The sequence below is a fragment of the Rattus rattus genome, chromosome 14, assembly GCF_011064425.1.
Source record: "Rattus rattus isolate New Zealand chromosome 14, Rrattus_CSIRO_v1, whole genome shotgun sequence".
Classification (NCBI taxonomy): domain Eukaryota; kingdom Metazoa; phylum Chordata; class Mammalia; order Rodentia; family Muridae; genus Rattus; species Rattus rattus.
Genome location: NC_046167.1, coordinates 22,891,641 through 22,902,686, shown reverse-complemented (window position 1 = coordinate 22,902,686; position 11,046 = coordinate 22,891,641).

Below are 11,046 nucleotides of genomic sequence, written 5' to 3'. Positions count from 1 at the left end.
ACATATAATACATACCATATCTATATATGATATGTAAATATACCTGCATTTGAGGTATGTATTCCCCTAAGACAAGAGAGACATGCCCAATATCTAAGATTTTAGATGAGATAGTCCTGATATTAAATTGGGATGCCCCAATGAGAATCACATACAGAACAAAATAAGCCACATCCAAGCTCATCCTCTACTCCAACCAAGAGAGATTGTGACATAATATTCCATGGAAGTAAACATGAAAACTTATGGAATTTGATTTGGGGGCCTTACCAGCTTTCAGATAGTCTTGCATCCAAGTTCATAATATCTGCAACTCAGAAACTAAGGACAAGTCAGCGACAGACTTGGGCTAGGCTGTTTGTGGCTGTTGGTACTTCTAACATCCCAAGAAGAAATGTGTATTCTTTCTCAACAGCATAGCCATGCCAGAATTGGGGTGACTGACAGTCATTTTCAAAGACTAACAAAAATTACAGGATTACAAATTCAAATTTACAAACTTACAAATGCAAAGACACTCACAGCAGTGGTGCTGTGGCACAGGCAGAGACAACATGAATGAGAATCAGGAGACACGGGGCTGGTTCAGTGGGCAAAGCCTTGCCACTAAATCTGATAACCTGGTTCTAGCATCAGGGCCCATATGGAGGAAGGTGAGAAAGGAAGGCCCTTCGACCTCCATATATGTGGAGCACGCATGGACACATACACGTAATTTTAAAGTTTTTAACTGAAACGTGACAGTCCGGGTTCTCCAAAGTGGATTACTAGACATGCCTTCGGAAACAAACGTGTCATGTTTAAAGAAATAAAAGAAAACTCGAAATGCTTGTCAGGAAACATGGTATTATAAAAAGTGATACAGGTTCTAGAAATGAAAAATAACCAAAAAATTAAAGCTCAGTGGATACATTACAAGACCAATAAAACCTTAAAATCGGCTAATGAAAATGGATAGATCATTTACAAATGATTGACACTTACGCACAGCTGGGGTCCTCAACTGATGTCCCTGGAGTAGCTTCTTTCTGAGGAGAAATTCGCAGACTTTCAATTAAAGAGGAAAACCCCAGTATACTCCTGTCATCATAGAAGTCATTATGGAAGCTATCAAGTAAGAAAATTAGTCACTTAAAATATAAAGTGATCAAATATAAATTAACAAGGAGATTCAGAAATATCTGTTAGATACTGTATCCAAGTCAAGAAAACACATACTTCCCACCATGTATTGAGTATGTCAAGTACGACCATGACGGACGAATGAAAGTGCTTTGAAAGAGCCAGCTGCAACACCTCACATCTGGGCAGCCTGGGCTACATAGTGAGCCCAAGGCCAGCCTGGGTTTCATATACAAAAGCAAAACAAAACAAAACCACAACAAAGAGTTAAACAATACCTAAGTATTTGGGAATCCGTGTAGTTAAGGGAGACACGAATAACAAAAAGGTAGCTGGAAATGCTTTGCCCCCTTTATAAATGAAGGATGTTATTCTATACAAGTCACGAAACAATAATAACAGTGCTACCAAGTAGGTAGGTATAAAGTCAAAACGAGTGGAGAGATGGCTCGGAGGTTAAGAGCACTGGCAGCTTTTCCAAAGGTCCTGAGTTCATTCCCAGCAACCACATGGTGGCTCACAACCATCTGTAATAAAATCTGGTGCCCTCTTCTGGATGTTCAGGCATATACATGCAGAACGTTGTATACTAAATAAATCAAGAAAAGGAAGGAAGGAAGGAAGGGAGGAAGGAAGGAAGGAAGGAGGGAAGGAAGAAAGGCCAATACTAGTGAAGTTCAGAGGCAAGATGGCTCAGTGGATAAGGATGCTTGAACAACCTGAGTTTGATCTCCAAGATCCAGATGGTGGGAAGAAAGAACTGACTCCTCTAAGTTGCCCTTTGAATGACATGTATGAATGCCATGGCATGAATTTGCGAGCACACCTACACTAAATAAATGTAAAAATACACTTCAATGAATATGCTTGATAGCCATCAAGTAAGATTTTTAAAGTTGATGCCAAATTATACCAAAAAGGAAAAACAATGTGAAGGATAAAGAGACAAGCAGCATTTAAAACACAGACATGAAAGTCAGAGAAACAGCCAATAAGAAGCTTGGTAACAATCACAGCATCCAATGAGAAGCTTTGGGGCAGTCACAGCATCCAATAAGAAGCTATGAGACAATCACAGCATCCAATGAGAAGCTTTGGTGCAATCACAGCATCCAATAAGAAGCTGTGGGACAATCAGCATCCAATGAGAAGGTTTGAGACAAAACCAGGTTTGTTCCCAGCAAGCTGCTCAAAATTGATCAAAATTAGAGGGAGGCACAAATACTGTTCCTGGGATTAAAAAAAAGGGTCTGTCACTATAGCCATGCGCACATATGTAAGAAAAAAAAAGGTATTAACAATGTTATGCCAGTGAATTTGAAAATACAGATGAAACGGACAATGCTTTCTTGAAGTCTGTCAAGCATATTTCATCAAGAAATAGGAAGTTAGAATTGTCTAAGGAGGATCTTTCACACCATGAACCTATATCTAGGTTACAGGGTCCCTGCCAGCCAGGGCCGAATGAAAACAAGGAAAGCAATCCCGGGGTCCATCCTGGTCAAACTGTTAAACCAAAGATGAAGTGGAATGAGAAGTGTTCTCTTGAAGTTCAGGATGACCAAACTCCAGAGACCTCTTGCTTTTATTCCCAAGGGATAGGAATCCCTGTGTGAGCAGCTGTGCATGGTGAGGAGGAAATCTCGAAAACACCCAGAGGAAGAAGATAGTTAAGGGAACCTGGCCAGTGAAGCATGAAACCCCGAGTCTCTCTCTCTCTCATTCTCTCTCTCTCTCTCTCTCTCTCTCTCTCTCTCTCTCTCTCTCTCTCTCTCTCTCTCTGTGTGTGTGTGTTGCTGAGACAGTGGATTCTTGGAGCTTGTTGGCTAGCTCGTTAATCGGCAAGCCCCATGTAAAACTGAAATACTCTGTCTCAAAAGCAAACAAACAAAATAAACCAATGTGGAAAGCTGGGCATGGTGTTTAGGTGTCTATCTTTAATCCAAGCACTTGGGATTAGAAGAAACAAACTATCTCTGTGAGTATGAGGCTAGTCTGGCGCTACACTGTGAGACTCTATTAGCATTTTGTCTAGGCTCCGCCCCACTGTTACCTGGCAACATTCCTTTCTCATGTTGCTCCCACTCTGTCCTCTCCCCCCCCCCTCATTCCCCTCCCCCACCTTTCTCCAGGTGCTCATGGCCAGCCTCTACTCCCCTTCTCCCCCCCCCCTTCTCTATCTCTACTACCCTCTCAACTCTCTTCCCTATCCCCTGAATAAACTCTGTTCCATACTATACAGTCTTGTGGCTGGTTCCATGGGAAAGGGATGCCTCAGCATGCCTGAGGAGGCACCCCCTTCCCCCACACCTGACTACACAGCCACCAAACATATTCCTTCTCTCCTTACCTTTTTATAAAACACAACAGACTATCTCAAAACACAAAGGCAAGCAACAGCAAAAACCAAGATGGAGAATGACTAAGGGACCCAAGGCTTGTATAAACACCACACTCACACACACATACACACACTGCAGTCACACACTCACACACACAAATGATAATTCTAATGTATATACATATATGATCTGATGTAGATGTATAATCAACAACATCAGATGTGAGAGAGAGCTTGTTTCTTATGAGGCTCATGCTGGAGCTGTGTAGAGGGTAGAAACGTAATCCAGTGTTTAATTGGGTGTTTGGGGGTGAGATCATTAGGGGTGATTAGGATTATGGAAGTGCTCAGGTCAGAGCCACTGATTGGATCCTGGGGGCTTTGTAAGGAAAGAGAGACTAGAAGAGATGAGCCTGCATTCCACCTGCCTCTTGCTCTGTGATAGCCTGCCTCAGGACATCTTCAACAAGGCCATCAGCAGGTGAAGCCCCTGAACCTATCATCTCTAGAATGGGGAATCCCCCTCTTCCCTCTCCCCGCTCTCCCTTCCTTCATTTCCCCCCCCCCTCGGGAGAGAGTGTTACATAACATAGGCTACCACTGGACTCGCTATGTAGTTAAGGATGTCTGTAAACTTCTAACACACCTGCCTTTACTTTCTAAGTACTGAGATTACAGGCATGCACCACCATGCTTTTGTACTGAGCTCCCAGCGAGTGACTGAGCTTCTAGCCACCTGCTAGAGTGCTCTGAATTTGTGAATCTCTCTCTCTCTCTCTCTCTCTCTCTCTCTCTCTCTCTCTCTCTCTCTCTCTCTCTCTCTCTCTCTCTCACACACACACACCCCGAGGCTTAATTTTGATATGCCTAACTAGCTAAATGGTTGGGCACTCCTAAACCTCCCTGCTAGCACACGCTCCCCTCTGCTATTCCTGCGTTAACATTTTCTAAACCTATATTTTATCTTTCCTGCCCCAGACCCAAGCAGGGGAGTGGCCCTGGGGCAGCTTCCCTGACCCTTACTTGCTGACAGGCTCTTACTTCTCATCTCTCTGCTTCCCCATCTTTTGCCATGGTCCATCCTACTCCCCTCTAGTGGTGACTCCTCTCTCCTCCCCCTGTTTCTTGCCCAGGAATCCTAAAAGTCCAGCCTCTTTCACCCTGCCCAGCCATTGGCCCTTGGGGCTTTATTGACTCTGGACATGCAGACTCCCATATGATTTTGGGAGGCAAATTAAGACTAAGCATTAGAACCAATCCCAACATGCTGTGTTTTAAGATGATTTTTCTCCTGTTCTATCTCCCCATCCTCTCCTCTCCTCTCCCTCCCCTCCCTCCCTCCCCTCCCTCTCCTCCCCTCCCTCCTTCCCTTCCTTCCCTTCCTTCCTTCCCTTCCTTCTCCTTCTCTCCTTCCTGTTCTTCCTCTCCTCTCCACCTCTGCTTTTTGTTGTTGTTGTTGTTATTTTGTTTTGTTTTTTTGGGGGGGATGGTTTTAAACTATGCAACACCAGAACTCGTTACGTGGAATATGATGCCCTCAAACTTGTGCCCGCCCACTTTAGCCTCCTGAGCACTGGGATTGCAGGTGTTTGTCACGAGGCCTGCTGGGAACCTCTTCTCTCAACTTACCCATGTGCTACAAGCAACAGAAATGAACCAGGGAAGCAAGACACTAAAACAGATGTATAAGGAAGCCTAGATGAATTAAGTCGGGATGCAAAGTATTGTTTGACTGATTCAAATGAAGCCAAGGAAAGATAGACAGAAAAGGAAAAGGAAGGAAGGAAGGAAGGAAGGAAGGGAGACAACAGAGGAACATGATGGGCCTAAAGCCAAGCAAACGGATGAATACTACATCGTTATTGCATTATCATGTCCAGAACTTGGCAATGTAATGCACTGTGATTGTAGATAATCGCTGTATTCTGCCTATTAGGTTACTGTTTTTCTTTATTTGGTAACCAAATGTAATTTCACCCCATCCTTTACAACAGGCCATTCATTGCTCTTGCTAAGGTAATCATTTGAGTTCCTCTATCAATTTCTGTTCTAATTGTCTCATTTTTTTCCAAGAAGATATCTCCTGATGCCTCTTGCTTTCTTCCACATACAGGAAGCCGTCCATCTGTATGCAATATTTTAATCCCTTTTAATTAATTAATTAATTTATAAACACATACACATATACAAAGATACTCCGCCCCAGAAAACTTACCTAATGGCTGGGAATGAAGGAGAAACTGGGCAGGCACAAACAGGTGGTGCTATCTCTCCTTCCTCTCTGGGGTGACAGTGTGTATAGGGCACAAGTTCTGTCTGTTGACAGGATAGAGGCGTGCAAGAGAGGGTCTTTCTATGGACTACTCAGGGACCAGAACCAAGAAGTTCGTTTACCTGGCTATCTATGAACCACATACTAATAAAAGTTGCTTTGTATGGCAGGCATGGAAGCAAATTCCTGGACCTGAAAAAGCAGAGCCAGAAAGATGTGAGTTTGATATAGCCTGTTTTATATAGTGAGTTCCAGTCCAACTGGGGTTACACAGAGACTCCACTGCAAATGATCAAACAGCCAAAAGACGTGCTGTGAGCTGGGGGTATAGCTCAGTGGTTATATTACTTTCTTACAATATAGAAAGTTTTGATTCTCAGTCCTGCATAAATTCAATGGCTGGGCCTCCCCCAAACCTCCACGTGGCTAACACCTCCTCTCCGAAATTCCTGAGTTATTACTTACTAAAATCTATATTCCATCATTGTTGCCCTAGACCCAGTGGGGGGTGGGGTGGGCTGGGGCAGCTTTTCTCTGACTCTTACATGTTTGCTGTCTTCTGTCCTGCCTTCTCAACCCCCCACTCCCCACTCCTCGGTTCCTTGCCCAGGAATCTTAATAGTCCCGCCTTTGTCTCCCTGCCCAGCCATTGGCAACTGGCAACTTTATTTACCAATCAAAACCAACCGGGGGCAGGGACCCTCAGCGTCTTATGTGCAGATTCTCATGCAATTTTGGGGACCCGGTTAACATAATACAGCATTAGACCAAATCCATAGCAAAATGTATTTTTAAAAAGTATATTTTTTAAAAAAGCTAGGTTTACTGGTGAACACTTGTAACACCAAGCGCCAGTGCTGGGGAGGCTGGCACAGACAGACAGACAGACAGACAGATCCCTGAGGCTTGGTAGCTGCCCTGTTTGGCCAACTCGGTGAGTTACTGCACAGTAAGAAATCTTGTCTCAAAAAACAAGGACAGTATTCCCAGGAATGATACCCAAGGTTGACCTCTAGTTTCTATGTGAATGTGCACAAATGTGTTGATTTACCCTCCCATACAGATGTATTATCCTAAGAGAGAGAGAGAGAGAGAGAGAGAGAGAGAGAGAGAGAGAGAGAGAGAGAGAGAACAAATCTCAAGGAATCTATAAAATTGCCAATAGCTGAGAAAAGCAAAAATTGGCCCCCTGATGTCAGAGAATACAGCCCCGCTGACATCTTGGCTTAGGTTTTTTTCACTCTCAGAATGAGACAATACACTGTGTTATTTAAAACCACTGATGTGTGGCACTCTGGTGTGGTAGCACTGGGGAATTTACCACCACATCTAATTTCCACTGCAGCATTTAAAAGCAGCATTCTGCTTCTTTGTTTTTAAAATATTTTGTCTAACAAAATACATCTTAAAAATCATTCCTTTCATTTGACTCCACTTCTGTCTGATTTGTGTTCTACTCCATCAATGTCCTGTGCTGTTTTGACTCAATTCTTCCTTTCTTAGAGATATATAGCTCTTTGAAATTGTAAATTGTGCACATACTCATGTCTTCTTCGATCTTTAAACTCCTTTGTTTTATCTTACCTCCTCTTTAGTTGCTTTCTATTTTAAAGTTTTATTAATTAGTTAATTTATTTACATGTGTGCATGCATGTCTATGAATGTATGCTCACATGTGTATGTGGGTACATACTTCCAATGCATGTGCATGGAGGCCAAAAGAGGTCATCAAGGATCCTCAACTATCACTCTCTACCTACTCCTTTGAGACAAGGTCTCTCCCTGACCCCAAGCTGAAATTTTCTCTGCTAGGCTGGAAGTCTGTAAGCCACAGTGACCCTCTAGTTTGGAGCTGGGATTTACAGGCAGGCTTGCAGTTCCCAGCTCACTTTATGGCTGCTGGGATCCAAACTCTGGTCCTCCTTGCTCTTAAGAGAAATTTTGTCTGCTTGAATTACCCTAGATGCATAGAACACATGAAACTCAAGACAGATGATCAAAATGTGAATGCTTCACTCCTTCTTTAAAAGGGGAACAAGAATACCCTTGGCAGGGAATAGAGAGGCAAAGATTAAAACAGAGACTGAAGGAACACCCATTCAGAGCCTGCCCCACATGTGGCCCATACATATACAGCCACCCAATTAGACAAGATGGATGAAGCAAAGAAGTGCAGGCCGACAGGAGCCGGATGTAGATCTCTCCTGAGAGACACAGCCAGAATACAGCAAATACAGAGGCAAATGCCAGCAGCAAACCACTGAACTGAGAACGGGACCCCCATTGAAGGAATCAGAGAAAGAACTGGAAGAGCTTGAAGGAGCTCGAGACCCCATATGAACAACAATGCCAAGCAACCAGAGCTTCCAGGGACTAAGCCACTACCTAAAGACTATACATGGACTCTGACCTCATAGGTAGCAATGAATATTCTAGTAAGATCACCAGTGGAAGGGGAAGCCCTTGGTCCTGCTAAGACTGAACCCCCAGTGAATGTGATTGTTGGGGGGAGGGCGGCAATGGGGGGAGGATGGGGAGGGGAACACCCAAAAAGAAGGGGAGGGGGAGGTGTTAGGGTGATGTTGGCCCGGAAACCGGGAAAGGGAATAAAACTCGAAATGTAAATAAGAAATACTCAAGTTAATAAAAAAAAAAAGAGAAATTTTGTCTAGAGTTTTATGATGATGATGGGGGGGGGTGGGGAGGGGAAAGGGAGAGGAGAGGGGCAGGGGAGGGAGAGGGAGAGAAGGAGAGCAGGGGAGAGAAGGGGAGAGGAGAGAGAGGAGGAGAGAGGAGAAAGGGGAGGGAGAGGTAGGGGAGAGGAGGGGAGAGGGAGAGGAGGAGAGGGGGGAGGGGGAGAGAGAAACAGAGAGGGAGAGAGAGGGGAGGGGAAGGGAGAAGGAGGGAGGGAAAGAGGGGGGGGAGGGAGGGAGAGGGGAGAGGGAGAGGAGAGGGAGAGGGAGAGGGAGAGGGAGAGGAGAGGGAGAGGGAGAGGGAGAGGAGAGGAGGGAGAGGAGAGGAGCACCACTTTACTATGAAAAGGTTTAGAGTAGATTCCATGCAGTCACAAATGTGGTCTAGAAATCAAAGCAACAGCTCCAGAGTTAACACATTTTCTATAACAACTTCCTCATTCTTGACCTTCCCCAGAGACACATTGTTCATGTGGCAGTCATTAATTCTGCTTTATTCTGTAGTGGTTTGTACGCATATCTTTTGTACCATGAAAGCTAGTGAAGCCCTTGATGAAGCTACTGACTCTGGAAAAGAGGATGCTCTCAAAGGCTGGGGGATGGCTTAGTTGGTAAAGTTCTTGTTGAATAAGCATAAGGACCATGTGCCCATGTGAAAAGCTGGTTGCATGCACCTGTAATCCATGCCCTGGGACTGGAAACAACAGGCTTCCTAGAGTTGGATGGTCAGCCAATCTAGCCTAATCTGTGAGCTCTAGGATCAGCAAGAAATCTTGTCTCAAAAAAGCAAGGCAGACATCAATCGGTTGAGGACGACGGCCCCTCCATTGACATCTGTTTCCACATGCATGCTCAGGTATATATACACACATCCTCACACGTACTACACACACACACACACACACACACACACACACACACACACACACACAGGGTGGCTGCCGTGAGAGTTGTTCTAACTAGATAAATGCCCCAAGTCTCTCATACTGGGAAGCTGCCATCCTCTCGGTACCTTTCTCCATTCACTGTGGGAGTTTGAAGTTGACCAGCACAAGCATTTTGTTTGAGATCCCTGAGAGCTGTATGCATGGCCATGTTTTGACCCCAACCTTAGGCCAGATCCTCAAGGAGACTGTGTCCTTAACTCTGGTATTAGGTAAAAGGTCAAAAGTTGGCACTTTCTCTTATCACCCATTGGAGATGGACATGCCAAAACCGAGAGAACAAATCCAGGAGCTCTGCATTATCTTATATTGTCTCCATGACAGAGGCAGGGTAGTGAGCTGAGGAATGACATACCCATAAGGAATCTGTAGGCTCCTGTTCCAAGCTACAATACTCCAGCAGCTCTCCCTTCTGCCCACACTGGTGCCCAAGGTCTAAATGCAAGAGAGGAGACATAAGTGAGCACCACTGGTGACAGAATAGACTTAGCGACTGATTTCTGCAGTGGGCCAGTGAGCGTCCACACAGTGCATTCAAAGGCAAAGGTCCTTTGACGGGCAGCTGGGCAGAGCACGTCATTGAATTAGATCTTTTGCACGGCATATAATGCTTTATATCGAGGTGTCCATTAGGCACATCTAAAGGATGCATCCTGTCTCCTCCAATTCACCAGCCTTTGTTTACATCTGGGTCTTACACAGATTACTTTTCTCTAGCTTTTCAAAATACCCGGCAGAAGCAGTTCATGGGGAAGGGAGATGGGCCAGCAAGTAAAAGTAATTGCAATGCAGGCTTGTCGGCCTGAGATTGATCTCCAGAACCCACGTGATTAAAAAAAAAAAATGGGTCTGGATGGCACGTGTCTGTAATATCAACATTCCTTTAATGAGATGGGAAGTGGAGGCAGGAAAACTGTCTAGAATCTTGTGGGCCAGCTAGCCTGGAGTATAGAAACCTATATGGCAGCAGAAAGAGGAGACCCTGCTTCAATAAGGTCGGAAGGAAGAGGCAGCTCCCCAAAGTGTTCTCTGCTGTGCGTTTCAAACATGCACTCTACCACATGTGCATTTGTGTATGTGTGTGTGCATATGGGCAGAGCACGTGTGCGCACACACGCACAATTAGAAATTGTTTTAAGGGGCTAGAGAGATGGCTCAGTGGTTAAGAGTACTGACTGCTCTTCTAGAGGTCCTGAGTTCAAATCCAAGCAACTACTTGGTGGCTCACACCCATCTGTAAAAGGATCTGATGTCCTCTCCTGTACTCACATATATGAAATAAATAAGTAATTAAAAAAAAAGAAATTGTTTTAAAGAACAACATGGGGGGGCAGTTTTAAGGGGAAAGTTCGTTATGGTGGGGAAGGCATGGAAACAGAAGTATGGCTGTCTGGTCATCTATCTGCAACTGGGACACAGACAGAGGTTAATGTTGCTCTTCAATTTACAGTCTTCTATTTCTTCAGTCCGGGATCCTAGCTCATGCAATGGCTCCACCCACACTCAGGATATAGGTCTCCCCTGCCCAGATAAATCTTTCTGGTTAAGGCCTCTAAGGGGATAGGAACTCCACAGGAAGACCAACGGAGTCTACTGACCTGGAACCTTGGGGCTCTCAGAGACTGAACCACTAACCAAAGAACATACACAGGTTGGACCTAGACCCCTCACACA